The following is an 18,740-nucleotide window of genomic DNA, read 5'->3' as shown; positions in this document are numbered from 1 at the left end:
AGCACCAGTAGGCCGCCCCGAAAACACTGAACAAAAAGCTCTCAACGGCAATCAACGGGCCAACGACGACAAAACCTCAGAAATCTTGTGTACGCTTACATTTAAACTGAATAAAAGCTTGGCGTTGTCCTTCAGGGCCAACAGCTTGGTGACATGACCCCTGTCCCATTTGACCCCTTGACCATATCACCTAAGCCCACCTAACTGATGCTCAGTCCAAGCTTTGGATCCAGGCTGATTGCATCAATGCATTTCAGCTGCACATAGCTTCGGGTTTCCTTGGACCACTGTTGATTTATAAAGCAAATACATATTTTTTATGTTTTCTCTGTGCATCAAAAAAAAAGCACCCCCCAGAGGTCTCTGAGCACGAGCGAGCGCACGTGCACGAGCACACACCCCCTCTTGCCATCCATACATGGTACATATGTGCAGAATACGACCTTCATTTATATGAGATACCTCGCATATTGGTTCTCGCCCTGCGGGTACGACGCCCAGCAAGCGGTGGCCAAGATGGCGCTTCCTCGCTACGTTTTAAAACATATTCCTGACAAATGCTTGGTAGGGGTAAGACCTGGTCCAATAACCCTACAACCCTCGCATCGTTTCAAGCACATTTGACATTAACTGCGGATAAGATTGAAGACGCACCCCTCCCGTCCGTGTGAATGGTACAGTCCTACGGGAGAGCGGGGACGGGAGGGGGAGATACTCCAAGAAGTGCGCGGTGTAGTAAGGCAGCAGCCTCCGTCCGCACACGGCTGTCCTCTCACAGGGATGCGCTGAGGAGCCCTCACGGTCCCCGCCGTCGCCACATCACCACGCAGAGCAGCCTGCCTCTCTTTAAAACAGCCCAGGCGGAGGGAGCACGAAGGAAGCTGCCGCCAACAGCCAGTAATAGAGTTAGAAGGTGAGTGTCAGTTCATTCTAATGTGCAGTCGGTCGCAGCGGCTTTAAGCAGCCTGATGCATTTCGCGTTCGCCTGGCTCTTTCTTAAACTCTAGAAATGAGAAAAGGACTCCAAAGGGTGTCGTCAGCGTTCACAATCCGCGTTATTATGCGCTCGCATTTCAGCCGCGCATTTCGTCAAAGTTATGCAGAATATATATAAAATATAATTAGTTATATTTGCACAAATATTACATTTAAAATTCAAATGTGTGCCGATTTTTAGCCCCAAATGCAAAATAATAATAATAATTAATTAATTTAAAAAAAAAAATCAGTGCAGTCACGCGTCTCGCGCATCCCTGCGATTCAAATATCTCAGATGACGGTTGGTCTCACGGACCAACCGTCGCTTCGTTTCTGAGGGAGAAAAATACGCGATATATATCGTCTTAAAATCGGCTTATATGTCGCGTTTTACACCCATTCTTCGACATTACGTTATATTCTGACACAAACCAGAGAAAAAACGACAGCTCCGGCTAATGAAACCGTTATTTCATCGACAGTTAAGTGAGTAACGTTAGCCTTAGCCTCGCCCCTTCACCTTCGTGTCTGACGATCCTAGAGTGGTTTAGCACGCCTGGTGAGGCAAAGCCAGTAGGCTGTCTAATCTATATTTGACTTTATTTTGATTATAACCTGCTATAACGTTGCATTTGATGACATTTCTTTAATGCACTGGGGAAACTGATTTTTAACACGCCTTTTAGGGTGTTCAGCAGCAAAATGACCTTGCAGCAAACGTAGGCTAAAGGATGGCAACCTGTGGTAGACTGGTTGGGTTTCCTCAGGAAGAAAATGGGTTTGGTTGATGATTTGTGATTTTTTTTTGCAGAATTAGATCATTTTTCATAATCCTAAGCAAAAAAAAAAAAAAAAACATGACAGAAAGAGGTTTGCCTGGATACAGTCGTGAATTGTTGACAGATTGGACGATGAATAACGCCTCTATGCCTTTTTGCTTTCTGTGAGACTGGAGAAAAACAATGGACTAGATGTGAGTAATCGTGGTTGTGATTAATAGGCTGTCATGATTGATGTATGGTGAACATCTCACCACATGGCTCCTCAGTGGCATATGAAGATGCTGGTGAAGAACATGTCAGGCTGGGTTGTAATTCTGCTGAAACATATTGTTAAAAAGAGGCTTGCGATTATCAATACACCTCTCTGCTTCTGTTACAGCTTACAGATTTGTTCCTCTTGTGTTTGGTGTGACCTCAAAACAAAAAAAGAACATGAAGCAGTTTGTGGTGTCATGTTCTCTCTCTGTTCCTCAGCCATGCAGAAGCTAGCAGATGTGGATACTGAATCAGATTACAGATGCTCCTACTAGACACTTGTTCCAAACATTGATCTAATGAGCTCTTAGCGAACACAGCTTTTTCAAGGGCTCTCCTGGTAGCTCTTCTCCATGAGTTCATCACAAGTTCAGCTACCTGTCTGGGCTATTCTAGTCCACCAAGTCTCTTCTGGAGAACTTTTATTAACCGAAGCCCTCGGTACAGAATGACTGTAGTTTGCTGTGTACTTTGTCGGTGCTGCAGTGCTCTTTGCTGTGTAACCTTGAGAAGAACCCTCAGAGGAACGATAACGAGGCAGAGAATGACGGCAGAAAAAAGGCTGAGGGTCTTTGCAGATAGAAATGGCTTTTCCGGAGTCATTGCTCTTCCCGGCATGGGGTCCCCATGTCATGTGATCTGTTTCCAGATGACCATTGGGTAGAGCTATTTCTGGACTGGCCAAGCCATGGCTTGCCACTGTGTTGGGTCTGGAGAGGTGAAGATGTGGGAATGAGTGGTAGATGCACAAGATAAGACCTACTGAAATAGTGGCTTAGGCATCTGAGACCTTGAGACTGCTAAATGATCATCTTTCTCTGATTTACCAGTAAATATATTTACATAAATGCCAATGTAATTCATATTATCATCATGGTTGAGTTATAGCATTTAACAAATTGAGACTTGGCAAAATCGAAACACCAGTTTATTAATAAACACATGGTTTAAGTTTCAGCCAAATGGTAGTTTTTCTGGACTTTCTCTTCTCTGAAAACAGTTCGTAATTTACAAATATGTGTTTCAGCCCAGAATATCAGTGGTGCCACTGATGTAGACATCAGTTTTGCTGGCAAAACCTTCAAAAACCTTCTTTTTGCATTGTGTGAAACTCTTAGTAGAAGTCGCTCAGTTATTTAACGTTGGGAATGTTTTTCTACAGAAAATGATGATTTTCCACCCAGAAACTGCAGTATGTGCTGTCAAGGGAAACTGGGTGCAGCAGCATCATAATCTCTCCTTCTTCATAATCCCTGCAGTGGAGTCATGAGCTCTTCTACAGGGGAAATTCTTATGCTCCCATGGGCAAGATATGCTGCCCCCTGGTAATCTATGCTGGCAAATCCCACTTAAACCTGTTGAATGAATCAGCATTTGTTGTCTTCTTTGACAGACATTCTATTTTGTTGGCCTCAGAGTCAAGATAACAGCATTAGCTGTAAATTTCTTGGAGCCATATGCTTCATTTTGCACTTTTTGAGGTCTCGCTATAATATCGGCACAGGTTTATTATTTATTTTTTCTTCCATTTTCCAACATCAGTTTGTTCCTTAGAATTAGCCAGGCTGTTTTGGTGGGACCAAGATGTGAATTTCACTGGTATGAGCTTTTTAAATGCAGCACAAATGTACTGGAACATCTCTCACAGCAAAGAACCTGTAGGCTTGTCAGTGTTTCACACGTCGAGGGTTAAATAGTTTGTGAAGTTGTGTTTTAAGTGTGTTCAGTTCCCATTATAATGCATAGATGTCTTACATAATCCCAAATGTACTGTACTGCTTGACACTGTGCAGCATATTAATGAGGACTGTTAGTCAAGGATGAGAGCGGTGAGCTGTGGAGAGCTTGGCTGTGGCGACGGGGCTAAAATGGACGCGGTGTGGATCATGGGTGAGCACAGCTGATGGAGCGCAGTGTGTCCATGGTGACAGCGCACACGGGCAGATTTGTTACAATGGCTAACGTGACTCACCGAGGCTTTGTCCTTCTCGCAGACATGGCTGCAGACTGGGAGCTACCGCTAAACTGTCCACCAGCTCTTCTCCTCTCTTCTCTCTTCTTTTCTCTTCTTTCACCCGCTCCTCTCCTTTCCTCTCAAATTCCTCTCCTGTGGTCAATATCTTTTCTCCTTTCTCTTTATTTTTCTTCTTTGTTTTCTCTTCCCTGCTCTTCTCTTTTCTTCCCTGCTCTTCTCTGCTCTTCCCTGCTCTTCTCTGCTCTTCTCTTTTTTTCCCTGCTCTTCCCTGCTCTTCTCTTTTCTTCCCTGCTCTTCCCTGCTCTTCTCTTTTCTTCCCTGCTCTTCTCTGCTCTTCCCTGCTCTTCTCTGCTCTTCTCTTTTCTTCCCTGCTCTTCCCTGCTCTTCTCTTTTCTTCCCTGCTATTCTCTTCTCTGCGCTTCTCTTTCTTTCCCTGCTCTTCCCTGCTCTTCTCTTTTCTTCCCTGCTATTCTCTTCTCTGCGCTTCTCTTTCTTTCCCTGCTCTTCCCTGCTCTTCTCTTTTCTTCCCTGCTATTCTCTTCTCTGCGCTTCTCTTTCTTTCCCTGCTCTTCTCTGCTCTTCTCTTTTCTTCCCTGCTCTTCCCTGCTCTTCTCTTTTCTTCCCTGCTATTCTCTTCTCTGCGCTTCTCTTTCTTTCCCTGCTCTTCCCTGCTCTTCTCTTTTCTTCCCTGCTCTTCTCTTTTCTTCTCTGCTCTTCTCTTTTCTTCTCTGCTATTCTCTTCTCTGTTCTTCTCTGCTCTACTCTGCTCTTCTCTTTCACCCTCTCCTCTCAAGCCTCTTTTATGGGCATTTTCTTTTCTCCTTTCTCTTATTTTTCTTAATTGTTTTCTCTGCTCTTCTCTTTTCTTCTCTGCTCTTCTCTGCTCTTCTCTTTTCTTCCCTGCTCTTCTCTGCTCTTCTCTTTTCTTCCCTGCTCTTCTCTGCTCTTCTCTGTTCTTCTCTGCTCTTCTCTTCTCTGCTCTTCTCTGCTCTTCTCTTTATTTCTCTGCTCTTCTCTGCTCTTCTCTTTATTTCTCTGCTCTTCTGCTCTTCTCTTTTCTTCTCTGCTCTTCTCTGCTCTTCTCTTTTCTTCTATGCTCTTCTCTGCTCTTCTCTTTTCTTCCCTGCTCTTCTCTGCTATTCTCTGTTCTTCTCTGCTCTTCTCTTCTCTGCTCTTCTCTTTATTTCTCTGCTCTTCTCTGCTCTTCTCTTTATTTCTCTGCTCTTCTGCTCTTCTATTTTCTTCTCTGCTCTTCTCTTCTCTGCTTTTCTCTTTTCTTCTCTGCTGTTCTCTGTTCTTCTCTTTTCTTCTCTTCTCTGCCATTCTCTTCTCTGCAATTCTCTTTCACCCTCTCCTCTCCTGTCCTCTCAAATGCCTCTTCTATGCCCATTTTCTTTTCTGATGTCTCTTATTTTTCTTCTCTCCTCTTCTGTTTTTCTCACCTCTTTCCATTGCTTGATTTATATTCTCATTTCTCCTCTGCTGTGCTACTCTTCTCTTGTTTTTCTTCTCTTCTGTCCTTTCCTGTCCTCTCAGTTGTCTCATCTGTCCCCTTCTCTTTTATTGATTTTCTCTTCTCTTCAGCATTTCTTATCTCCTTTTCTCACCTCTTCCTTTTTCTTTCCATTATTTGGTTTACATTCTCATTTCTCCTCTTCTGCTCCTCTCTCTTCAGCTTTTCTTATCTTCTGTCTTTCTTCTCAGTTGTCCTCTTCTCGCCTCTTCTCCTTTTCTCTTCTCTTTCCATTTTCTCATTTCTCCTCAGCTATGCTACTCTTCTCTTGTTTTTCTTCTCTTCTGTCCTTTCCTGTCCTCTCAGTTGTCTCATTTGTCCCCTTCTCTTTTATCTGTTTCCTCTTCTTTCTCTTCCATCCTTTTCTCTCCTCGCTAATCTGTGTTCTATCCCCATTTTCTTTTCTCCTTTATCTTTTATTCTTTCTTCATCTTTGTTTTTATATTCTCTTTAATCTTTTCTCTTCTTACATTTGCTCTTCTCTTCCTCCTCCACCTCCTCACTTTATCATACCACACTCCTCCCCCCAGTTTCCATTTCCACTCTGCCATTTACTCAAGGTCTCCATGAATTATAGCAGATGAATTGAATTCCTCTATGGCCTCCTTAACTCTGCTTTACGTCTCCCGTGTTTTGCATCAGTGGCAGAGCCCAGAGTGTGTGTGTTATTTTCTTAAATGAGAACGCTGCAGATAATACTTTGTTCGGCTTTGTCGATTCAGAAAACACAGGCAAATATTGGAGGGTGAACAGATGCAGATGCATCAGCTTAAGCAGATCTATCACGTTGTGAAAGCAGCTAGGGAGACATATTCGGTAGTATTTAGTGTTACCTGCTAACAGTTCCTTCCCTCTGAGGCGTTTGGTGTGATTTGGGCTGGGTTGTTTGCTAAATGAAAGGCTGTGGAGAAAGCCCAGTGTATCAGAGCCTCTAGGCTGTGTTAATCCACTAGTCTATAGGATCAGCACTGAACACACACATCCCGTCTGCTGGGAGGACTGCGGGAAATAAAACGCTAAGATGGAGAATCCTTTAGAATTTTGTCTCAGCAGTTTTTTGTTTGGAAATTATATTTGATGTGCTTGATTTGTTTTTTGATTTTCTTGTTTTCTGTCATGCTTGATGCACACAAAATTTGGTCTCCTGATTTAGTTGTGTTGCTGATATGAGTCCATGTTTCTGATATGATTGTCTCCTTTCATATCTGTTAGATGTTTGAATCCTGGTTTTTGCACATGGGCGATATGACAGTATTCAACATTATCAGGAGAAATGGCATCACATAATGTGAGCTTAACCGATTAATAACAATCATTGTGTTCAGCATTTTAATAGGATTTTTAAATATCACTGCTGGTTTATTTTTTCTTTCCAGTATATTCTGACCTATTAAACCTGGAAAAATGACTATTGTGATGCATATTGTGTATCGTGAAATTGTCTTGAAGTATTGTGATGCTGCATTTTTTCCATATTGTGCGCCCTGTATTGGCGTTGCCTCATTATATAGTTATTTAGGTTAGATTAATAACTCCAGACAAATAGCAAGTAACACTGAGTGCTTTTACATGCTCTCAATAATTCTGATCATAAACAGATTTCTGCAGTTATCTGATTATTCAAATGGTCATGTAAACACCAGACTCCAATCTAGAAATCCGATGAAGAATCCAGTAAAGTGGCTGGTTTTTAGCTCAGTAATCAGATTTCTCAGTGCATGTAAACTCTCACTCTGATTTCTCAGTCTGCACATGCGCAAGAGCAGAAGGTGGATGTCGTGAGATGCAGCAGAACACTTTTGGAGAGGCGCTGAAACCAAACACGAAGTATCTGCTAGTTGTGTGTTCATATTTTCGGGTAAAGTGGCGCAATGTTTTAAAAAAGACGCTGCATGAAGTTTGAGTTTTCTGTTACAGTTACGCCACATCTTCTTTTGTGAGTTTATTTGCTGGTTGTGAAGTACGCTCAGAAAAAAAGGTACGACAGTGTCACTGGGGCAGGACCCCTCTTGTCACTGTGATGGTACCCTCAGGGGTACATCCTAGTACCTTCAGTCAGGGAACATAACTGAACCATAATCCATTGAAATCATATTTTCTAAGCTGCACTGACTCCACACCCCCCGTCTCGCCTCAAGGCTTTTTATTTTACTGCTCTGATTTAAAACGTTTGGTTATGAAAAGGTACAAATATCTACTTTTCCACTGGGAAAAACTCATGTAAGGCGCACCACTGGACCTTGAAACCACTGTTGTACCTTTGAGGGTGCACTTACATTGTTTGTACCTTGTTGAATGAATCATGGACCTGCATAGTACGGTTATTTCTAACAGTGTAGAAATCTGATTTCTGTCTGACTCATGTAGATCCAGAGTTTCTCCATTACCTGATTACTCAAGAGCATGTAAATGTGTTGATAGGATTACTGTCAAAATCTGACTTTCTGCAGTTATCGGATTATTAAATGCATGTAAATGCATTCAGTCATTGTATTCATCATTTTAAGTGTCTGACTGCTGGTTTATTTTTTCTTTCCAACGTATTTCAACTTATTAAACCTCCACTAAAATCACTATTGATACATATGATATATCGTGAAATTGCGTTGAAGTATCGTGACATTATAGTTTTGCCATATTGCGCACCCTGTATTGGCGTTGACTCGTTCTGTAGTTACAGACAAATAGCAAATTACATTGACAGCTTTTAGTCTCATTTGGGTTAAAAGATCACTTCATCTAAAAATGCTAATGCAGCTAATAATTTCTTATTAGCAGTTTAGACTGTGGATTAAAGGTCACATAAATTTGCACATTCATGACCCATTAGAAATATTCTTGCATGAGTCAGTTCTGCAGAACATCATGTGCCTTATAACAAAGTCGTAAACATGTTTGCTGTGGAATTACCATGGAATTACCATGGATTACTTCACTGCTGGTGTTACAATATTGAGTTACCGTGTTACAGTATACCTTGTATCTCCATTTTTGTTGTTTTTCAGCTTTTGACATTTAAAAATACCCCAAAATTCTGCTTCCATTGACCATCAAAGGTAAAGTTTGCTTTTTACTTCACCTATAAAGTCATCATTTATCATTTTGGAGGTGTTTTTGGAGGTTTTGTCTCAACAACAGCGATTTGTTTGTTTGCTTTTAAAATAGCTTTTGCTGACTTGTTTTGTGCAGTGAAGAACACTTTAGAACACCTCTGCTTTGGTGCTTCTTAAGAGACCCAGCTGTGTTTTTCACATTTGGAGAAGCCCAGTCGTGGACGCATTGAGACCAACGCAGAAAGCTGCATTTTCTCTCTTGGTTTTTGCAGCGACTCTCCTCATCAGTGGTGAGTCATAGCACAGATTAGTTCTGCTGACAGCCCAGCAGCAGAGAGTACAGACCTTTTGCTCTTTCTCTGCACGTGGGCCAGTGCTGCTGCTGAGCAGCAATGCTCTTCCACTCCTAAGGATGTGCACCACAATCCAGATCACATGTTCAGCGCATAGGAAAAGTCAGTATTCGGCAAACTGCACGCCAGTTGCAGCTGTTGCAGGCTGTGTACTTGTGATAAAGTGAGTATTTATCTTAATATGTTTATATTTTTTAGTGAGTTGCTGAACTACACTGCCTTGTTTTGCACACTTTTGTCATTTTTTAATGACATAATTTCAGGTTTTTCATGTGCATAGAAGTCTATAGTAAATGCAGTTTGAGTTGTCAGTTCAATAATGAATTATTAAAGATGTGAATATGCGTATTCTTGCTTACTCATAGCTGACCTGAAATAACCGACACCCTGTCTTCTAGAGCAACAGCAAATTATTCCTGCAGCACCACTTGCTGTAACATCTAAAGAGTTTTCATAAATTAAACATCCGTTTTTACATCAGTTTTATAGTCCTCCAGCAGTTTGGAGAGGTCTGCAGAATTTTAAACAAGACGCTGAAAAAAAATGAAAGATGACAGCTGTAATCTTGACCATTTAACGACATGGGAAAGCTTGAATCTTAATACATGCACCCTTTTTTCTGGAGATAAGCGCAAGAATACAAGAATCTATTACAGGACCATAATGCCTTAAAACAAATTCCAGTTTGGGCCAAAATTCATTTAAAAAAGCGATGATTAAACACAGTTTACCCTGCAGTGAATGGGCAATGATTAGCTGCCAGTTTACATGATAATAACACTTTATTTTAATCTCCTGCTAGACTCTTTTACTATGAAAAATGGGCACAATCATTTAGATGTTTTTTGACACATGTTGTTACAGTAATTCTGTCTTCTTTAGTGATTTATTCATTTATCTTCTGCAATAGAGTATTTTGGAATTCTTGAAAGTTTATGCATGGTTGTCAGTATTCAGTTAAACAATCCAGCCAATCCCGCAGGGCTGCAGTAGTCTTTAGAGTGAGTGTAAAGGCCAGAAAAACCTTCTGTTGATGTATCTTGAAGGTGGGAAGAACCTTTGAAAGCTTCGTCAGCTCTGGAGTGGGCAGTTTGGAAATATTTTTGCTTGTTGATTTGCTTGGTTTTTGTTTTTGTGAGCTGGCAAATGCAAAAGGCAGCCAGATGGCTGACGTTACTGCTAGGAAGCTGTTGTAGCCGTATAACTATAGTGACTGTCTTCAGATCATTGTTACCGTGCAGTTAACTGAATACTCAGTTCGCAGAAATGCCTCTGCAGACGGGAAGACAACAAGCCTAAATGTCACTGGCATCAAATTCAAAACGGGCATTTGTTTTTCAAAAATTTCTCAATTTCATCATTTGATAGGGTGTCTTTGTGCCATTTTCAATTCAATGTAGGGTTTAAGTGGTTTGCATATCATTGCATTCTGGTTTTATGTAAAAAAATTTTTGGAAACAGTTGCGTCAGTTTGGTGTTTTCTCTGACTGAGAGGCTAAAAAAGCTTGTCTCCGGTGTTCATTTTGTTCTGAAGAAACTCAGAGTCACTGTTTTCTCCACAGTTTTGTTCAAGTAAGAGCATTAGTGCTACTGTTCGGGTTGTTTTTACTAGTCTGTAGTTCAGTGGTTTGGCTACCAGTCAGGATTTGCAGTGTATGATGTATTTGTATAATATGTGCTGTGTATAGTAGCCAGAAAACATTGATGGACATTGATGCGCTACAGAATATTGCCTAACATGACAAATAACATTAAGTGCTAGTTTTAGGACAGAATGCCCCTTCAGATTTTATTGTTTGACCGTTTTTAAAGCCCTCATTACTTGATACATTAAGATAATTAGTAGATTATTTGACTGCTTGTGTAACTGATAGTTACAGCTATACCTTTTAAGCTGATTCTTTAGAAACCGAAGATGGTCTGAGTGATGTAGAGTAGCTAGATGTGATTTCCTAGAATGCATGTTAGCATCAAGCTAACATTCGGTGAAGGAGCAGGAGCCGAAAGGCTTTCTGGATGGAAGGTGGGCATCAGATGTTGTGTGTGTGTTTGACATGGGGGTGATGGTGGGCGGTGATAGAATTACCAGGAGGGTGACGTGACTCATCAGGGCCGCTAATGAGATGCTGCTTTATGGGTGCACGGCTCCAGATGAGCCTTGACATGATCGTTCATTTTCTACACCTTTCCAAAAAACATCTCTTTCGCGAAGCCACTGGCGCTGTTTTTCCCGGTCTGTTCCTTCTGGGTGCCCGATGTGAATCATCCGCCCACACGCAAAAATCCGGTGCAGCCAAGTATTCAGTATCTCAGTGAATGGCCGTCTGCTACCGGAGCCTTTTGAATGAACCTAGTGAAGGCCAGGCACTAAATCTCTAAATCCGAAATCTCTGCCAAATGGATTATGATTACGATTAGCCAGTTCATAGCGAATACAGTGTCAAACCGCAGAAAAAAAACACAGCAAGACCATGCGATTTTATTTACAGGCTTAACCTCACTGACCTCCCTGGATTACCGGACTTGGCAGCTGAAAGAGCCTTGATAAAATCTGCTTTATTGTATATGACAACACTGTTGTATTGGTGGTCTACTTTTATATATATGTGTAATGGGTGTAACGTCACACACATCTTCTAAGCCGCTTCTCCTTCTGGGTCGGGGGGGTTGCTAGAGCCTGTCCCAGCGGTCATTGGGCGGAAGGCAGGATTACACCCTGGACAGGTCGCCAGTCCATCGCAGGGCAGACAGACAGATTCACTCACCAATGTCCCATTGGCTTGACTGCATGTCTTTGGAATGTGGGGGGAAACCGGATTACCCGGAGGAAACCCACGCAGACACAGAGACAACATGCAAGGACTCCGGTCACCCGGCCAGGGAATTGAACCCCAGCCCTACTTGCTGTGAGGTGACAGCTAGACAGTCGTGTCTTAATTTGCTACATTAATCAATACAATAAATATAAAGTTTGTTTATTGGAGCGTTCAACATTATGAGAGCACAATATGATTTATATTGGTTTAAAGTGTCCCAATCTAATGCTCTAAGCTAACATGCTAATCACAATACAACAATGCTACAATACAGTTTGATCCAATATGATATATTGGGTTATATTTCTAAGAAACACTTCGCTCAAACAAGAGATTCCTTAGATCTTGCGTTCCAGCCACAAGCTAACGTTGTAGCCATCAGGTGCCTTTGTAGGTCTGGGCCTCAGGTGAAAAATAAAAAAGGCATATTGCTGAGACGCTTATCAAGATATATTTCAGAGGAAAACAAATGTGGTGTAGTTTTTCCAAAGCAGCCTAAAATTCGTGTTACAGCCTAAGCATGAATTTCACCCACAATATTGAGTTACCTGCTATGTTATCTAATGTTTGGGAAGTTATAACCGTTTAAGAACTTCCTAGAGCCTCATAGAGCTTTACAGTGGAACAAACAATTGGTTTAGCAAGTTATTTATGTACAAACAGACAAACATAATGGCAGTATTAAATTTATTGTAGTTCGGAACAGCCACATTATACAACCCCAATTCCAATGAAGTTATGACGTTGTGTAAAACATAAATAAAAACAGAATACGATGATTTGCAAATCCTTTTTTTAACCTATATTCAATTGAATACACTACAAAGACAAGCTATTTAATGTTCAAACGCTTAAACTTTATTGTTTTTTGCAAATATTCACTCATTTTGAATTTGATGCCTGTAACACTTTCCAAAGAAGTTGGGACAGGGGCAACAAAAGACTGGGAAAGTTGAGGAATGCTCAATAAACACCTGTTTGGAACATTCCACAGGTTAATTGGAAACAGTTGAGTGTCATGATTGGGTATAAAGGGAGCATCCCTGAAAGGCTCAGTGGTTCACAAGCAAGGACGGGCGAGGTTCACCGCTTTGTGAACAACTGCGTGAGCAAATAGTCCAACAGTTTAACAACAACGTTACTCAACGTGCAATTACAAGGAGTTTAGAGATTTCATCATCTACAGTCCATAATACCATCAAAAGATTATGGACTGTAAGGTTAACAGCTGAAGGGTGGTACTGATCCAGAGGAGCTGCTCAACAGCTAAACCACAAGTTCTGTTCCCAGGGTACATGATTGGTAGTCTGGTAGTCATGATACAGTAATGCAGTGTGATAGAATGTGATTCAGTGCAGTGTAGTTCAATACAGTAGGATAGGTGGTCCTGTTACGTATTTTATGAAATTACATTTGTTAGCTGGATGAGTCCAGAGAGAGGAGTACATATGACCTTTTATTTATTAGGCAATCTTGAATTTTGGCTTGGATTATCTGGGCTAAATGGGAAATATCCCTTCAAGAAACTCAGGAAGTGTATGCAGGCAAAATGTGGCTTATTTTCTTTCTTTAATTTCACTGTTGCAGCTCAAAGCTACACTCTCCTACATGAGTGCTGGTCTATTAAATTTAGATCTGTGTCCTTGATGAGCTGTGGCCCATGGGTTTTGTATTCATAAAAGTCTTTCCCTTTTTTCACAAGCAGCTGTTTTAAAGCCTTGGAAAGAGCTCTTGGGCGTTTTATGTGACTCGTTGTTGGATTTCATCATCAAAAACCATGTGACATCCGGTTTAAACAAGTCCTTCACCCATATTTGTTTCTCCTCTGTTAAATAGTACCACTTAGCAGGTGTTCTGATGCTTTGATTTGAAGGGGGCCAATCCAACTGCATTGACGCAGGAGTGTATTGATTAATTAATTGAAGTCGGATAATCGATCATAATGATATTTAATAAAGAATGCTTACATTTTATTTTGGACAAGTTCTAACAGTATTTTCAAATGTTCAGAAAAAAGCTTTGTGGTTTGGTTACCTTATCTTTATTCTGTTAGCGTGTAAATAGTCTTAAATTGGTAATTACAGGTAATTACATGAATTAATTACGGGTTTATTATGCATTTACTCGCTTCCTGAAGAATCTTAATCTAATTGAATCATCGTGATGGAGATTTACATTCCTAATGCTCCGTCTCTGAGGTTTTCGGGTGGGCTCTGCTGAGATTTGTCAGCAGTAGCAGGTGCTGACTGATGCAGTCAGACTTTGGTGCAGTGACGACTACTTGCTGTCCCCGTTTTCGTCTTGGTGTGTCTGTGCTGCTCTGCTGTAGTCTCTGGCTGAGAGAAGAGCTACCCTCCCTCTGGCATCATCAACGCAGCTTCAAAAAATTCAATTACATAATTAGGTCTTTCATTATCTGCTAAACAAGAGACGGGGCACTTGCCCAGCCTTACACGATAGCAGATTCACCATCAAGTCACCCCTAATGAAGTGTGAAAGAGATGCTGTCTATTGCCGGCCTCTGGACCCTGATCTGCTTCTGCTTCTGCTTCTGAGAGTTGAGTGTAGGCTGTACTTTAAAGATCCTCAGATCAGGCTGCTACTAAAGAGACATTAGAGAATTACAGGTCTATCCTGAGCTTTAAAGGTCTGTTCAGTCATAAACTTGAGCCCGAACTCGATCCATACCCACAGCTTTGAGACCTGACCTGACAAAGCCCAAGTGGTACTGGTAAATTTGACACCAGAACCGACCGAAACTCGCTCATACTGCTGTGGAAAGGCTGCATCCACAATCAGCTTGTGACTGAAGAGACGGCGTGCCAGTCCTACCGCTATCATAGCTCAGAATCACAGCCTGTACATGACCTGTGTGCTGTTTTGTCTAGTGTGATTATCAGATTCATGTTTGGTCACTGAGTCATTTGGAATTTTATTTAGTTCCCCTTTTGTAAGCTTTGTTTTTTTTTCTGAGCTGAACCTGGGCCAGAACCACTTATTATGGCCTCAGGGACTTCACAGCTCCTGGAAAAGGAACTGTTTTGTGCTCCCAGGACTACAGGAGCCGTGATCATTATGTAAAATAACAGAAGCGATAGTTGTCATTTCATCATACAAGCAAATATGGAAGGGGTTGAATCTGAAGGCTCTATTGTTGTGCCTCAGTGTGCTAATGTGGTGTTAACACAGCTGTTGGAGATGCAAAGATGATGATGAGGAGATTAATTTTTAATCACTGGAATCTGTCCTTGCTTGCTCTGCTGCTTTGTGCAAGCAGTTTTGTTTTGTAATGGCATATAAGAGAGTTCTGTAAAGCTTGCCTTCGACCAGAGTAGGAGCATCAGATCCTGGAACTAAAATGTCCTCTGGGTTCATGGGTTCTTGAGTTCTTGGGTTCTATAAAGCTGAACTATGTAAGATTTTGGGATTTGGAGACCTCTCTGGTGGAAGTGTGTTATTGCAGACAGTGTGTGGAAGGACATTTTGTAATGTAATTTGTGCATCACTTCCTCAAGTGAATTGTTCTGATGCTTGTGAGCACATCGAACGAGAATTCAGAAAAAAACTTGCTGAACGAAAGTCAATTATCTGTGGTCGTCATCATAATTTCATCAGTATATTGAGCCAGACCTTCTTTTTGAGCCTGCGCGTACAACGTTAACACATATGATGTGGTCTGAAAACTCACACCAAATCAGACTTGACTTGTGAAATAATCTTTCGAGCTTTACAGGGTGACTTCACCATATTTTAGCACATTTTTTCCTCCAGAAAAATCTTGCAAAGTGCAGGTTTGAAAATTCTGGTTTGTTAAAAGGAGACTGTGGCAGATAAGGTGGCTGAAGTAGAAGAGCCATTTTGACCTTTCAACAAAACTCAGACCACCTTGGCAGCCACAACGTTTTATGTTTTAATGTACTAGTATAGGCTGAAAAATATAATACACACTAAACGCTGACTTACTTTGCTCTGCTTTTGCTTTTCTCGCATCTCCAGCAGGAAACTTTTCCGCAAAAGTGGAAACCGGCTTCTTGTTCACCGGCTTCTTGTTCTCCGGCTTCTTGTTCGCCGGCTTCTTGTTCTCCGGCTTCTTGTTCGCCGGCTTCTTGTTCTCCGGCTTCTTGTTCGCCGGCTTCTTGTTCGCCGGCTTCTTGTTCGCCGGCTTCTTGTTCGCCAGCTTCTTGTTCGCCAGCTTCTTGTTCGCCAGCTTGTTCGAATTTTCTTCTTCCACCTTAAATGGTTCTTGAGGCGCCAGAATGTAATTGTTGCACCATTTAAGGAGGAACAGGACAATTCGAACAAGCTGCTGATCGATTTCAGCTTTGTGACTTTTTAATGTTTGACATTTTCTCATTGCAGATTAAACTTGATTCTTTCTTTGCCTGGTTACAGTAGTCTGCACGCCAGTCTTCAGGGTTAAAGGGTGAATTAGCAGTTACATTAACTAGCAGGTACATTAACTCCAGCGTTTAGGACCATTTTTTGTTAAAACTGTGTTGAACGATCATCAGAGCTTTATTTGACTGCACCGGGGGATTATTTTATTTTTTACCTAAAAATCTTATTCCGCTGTGGAGCTGCGACAGGACAGTAAAAGAGCCGCATGTTGCCGAACCCCTGTTCTAAAGAGATCAGACTGCGGACACTGGTGTTTCAACATGATTACTTGATTACAACACGATGCCAGATCTCTCCTGGCTCTGTTTGTTTCCGACAGTTAACGATGCACAGGCCATTTGTGTTTCAGTCACTGCACTGCAGAGGGTGTTTGGCTTCATGAAAGTGCTGCTTGGCTGTTTTGGTGTTACGTGCAGTGATGTATGTGTTTGAGCAAGTCTAATTGAAATGTAAGCTTTTCACCCAGAGGAAGGATACTGCTCCCCGCTGAGTCGTTAGCAGAGACAGCCTCTGTAAAGTCGAGGCTATTTACCACTAATAAACACTCCTTCCAGCACCGCTTCCAAACAGTCATCATCATCCAATCTAGGTACAGAGGTAAAGACCTAGAGGTAAGTGTGAGAAATATGTTGATGGTGTTTTGCTGAGAGAGCTCCATCCTGCCAGATGCCTCATTAAAGCTAGCCGTAGCTTGATCAATAAAGCTCAGGGCTCATTGAGCAGTTGAATGACTTGACATTGTATGTCTTTGAAGGCAATTGATTGGAAGATCTTCCTGCAAACAAAAATCTCCATTTTGCAAATGCGCAGTACATTTTGATTATTCGTTTGAAATGTTGGTGTTTTAATACAAGTAAATCAAGCATGCGACTTTCAGCCATTCTAGAAGTTCGTTTTTATGTTATCAAAGTCAAATACAGGCTGGAAGATGATCCTGCTGAACGGAATGGTTCATCCAGACGTGCTAGCGTGGCGAACCAAGGATAAAACAGGCTTGTACAGGCTGTCATGATATCATAATCCTTTTGCCAGCTACCTTTTGCTAACAGTAAAGAGCACCTAAAAGTAGCATTTAGTGCTTTTTGTAATGTTCTGTTTGCACAGTATCGTATCCAGTTGACTGAATGAATGAATTAATGATTTGCATTCATTTTCTTCATTATTCATGTTTTTGTCAATGTTCTCTCACTACAATACCCAGCATGTCTTACACAAATCCTCAAAAAGTTGTAAAACCACCCATAAACTCAGATTCAGGCTTCTTAGGTATCTGTTTTTCTTCTGCATTAGGCCTGAAACATAGTCCAGGCAAGGACGCGAACGCAGACGCTTCAAGCTATGCAGACAGGGTTTCATGCTTAGTTGTGTTCAAAAATGTGTTGTGACGCTTTTCATAACGTGACGCAAGTGCGAGCTGCATTCTGAGCATCACAGCAAGGGGCGCTGTAACGACGGCTAAGCCTGACCGAGCGGTCTTGTACCACCAGTGTGCTTCTCAACTTCCACAGCAGACGACCACTTACCTCTCACGCAAAGACGGCATAAAAATACGATTAACTAGCTATTAACTTGGATTTCCAAACCAAGAGAAGAGGCAAAGCAGCTCCTGCTCCTCTATTGTCCACATTTAGGCATTGAGGCTGCTGGAATAACAGCCCTCTATCGCCCCCTTCAGTACTGAGTGTTGTGTTGTAGTTCTTCTCAAGTTCCTCCCACCTTCAAGTTACATCATCAGAAGTTGTTTTTTCATAGTCTTTAAATAGGAAAGCCTCACTCTGGAGACTGCAGCAACTGTCGGGGGGAGGAATACGCATGTTTACAATAGACATAGCAGTGAATACATTTTTCATATTGGCTAGACTGTCCCTTTAATAATTCGACATCGTAGGCCTTGTATACTGCCTGAACCTTGATGTGTCTCCATACTGTGGAAAAAAGAATGACTAAATTAGACTGTCTGTTCTGCACTGAAACAGTTCTAGGTTTATCTTTAATCTACATAGACAAGATAAACCCGGAGTAATAAACAGTGAGGGTCTTATGCTTCTAGACCCCTTAGAGCGCATTGGAAAGTGGAAGAGTGACTGAGATGAGGGGGAGGATGTCCATTGTCTCTGTTTCCTTCTCTCTGATTGAAGGATGCTGGTAGAAGTGGGCTGTGATTGTAATGCAGTAGCCTGGGGAGTTTTCAGCTAAAGGGCTGGGCTTGTATCAAAATCAAGCAGATTTTACATGTCAGATGTGTTGGGACCAAATCACAGGTCTGCTTTTTAAGCCTTTGCAATCAGTGATGTTGAGGTCTGGACTTTGGGGTGGTCACTCCATTGTTCTGAAAACATCAGCTTCTTTGTTTTGCTTCTTTATTACTTCTCTTTATCACTGCTAAGTTGTTGAGATGGTGTGTTTTGTGCTGTGTTTTTTCTTTGAGTTTAATGGTTTTTGGTATATGGTTTGCATATGTTTGTCATTTTGCAATAGCATACATGTAGATGGTCTCATTAAATGGTGATTATGTGCACCAGGTGGTGATTATGCTGATATGATGAGATCGCTGACCGCTGTATCATCACATCTGACCAGCATGGTTGGAAAATAAACAGAAATGTGATCGTTTTCC

At 41.6% G+C, this 18,740-nt stretch overlaps 1 protein-coding gene across 3 annotated transcripts in view; it reads left to right on the top strand.

Moving 5' to 3' along the window:
• The first annotated feature begins 712 nt into the window (after window positions 1-712).
• The window catches only part of sv2a (synaptic vesicle glycoprotein 2A), a 76,973-nt gene continuing 58,945 nt past the window's right edge, over window positions 713-18,740 (top strand). Inside the window, exon 1 of one of the 3 annotated variants that reach the window (XM_017708736.2) lies at window positions 713-913. The gene's annotated coding sequence lies outside the window, so the exon portion shown is untranslated. Of the gene's footprint in view, window positions 914-1,440; window positions 1,465-1,515; window positions 1,538-18,740 lie in introns of those variants that run through there. The other 2 variants (XM_017708737.2, XM_037534043.1) reach the window with 2 other exon arrangements.

Source organism: Pygocentrus nattereri, chromosome 24 (genome assembly GCF_015220715.1).
Source record: "Pygocentrus nattereri isolate fPygNat1 chromosome 24, fPygNat1.pri, whole genome shotgun sequence".
In the NCBI taxonomy this organism is placed as follows: Eukaryota; Metazoa; Chordata; class Actinopteri; order Characiformes; family Serrasalmidae; genus Pygocentrus; species Pygocentrus nattereri.
This window is presented reverse-complemented; position numbering and strand designations above follow the sequence as displayed.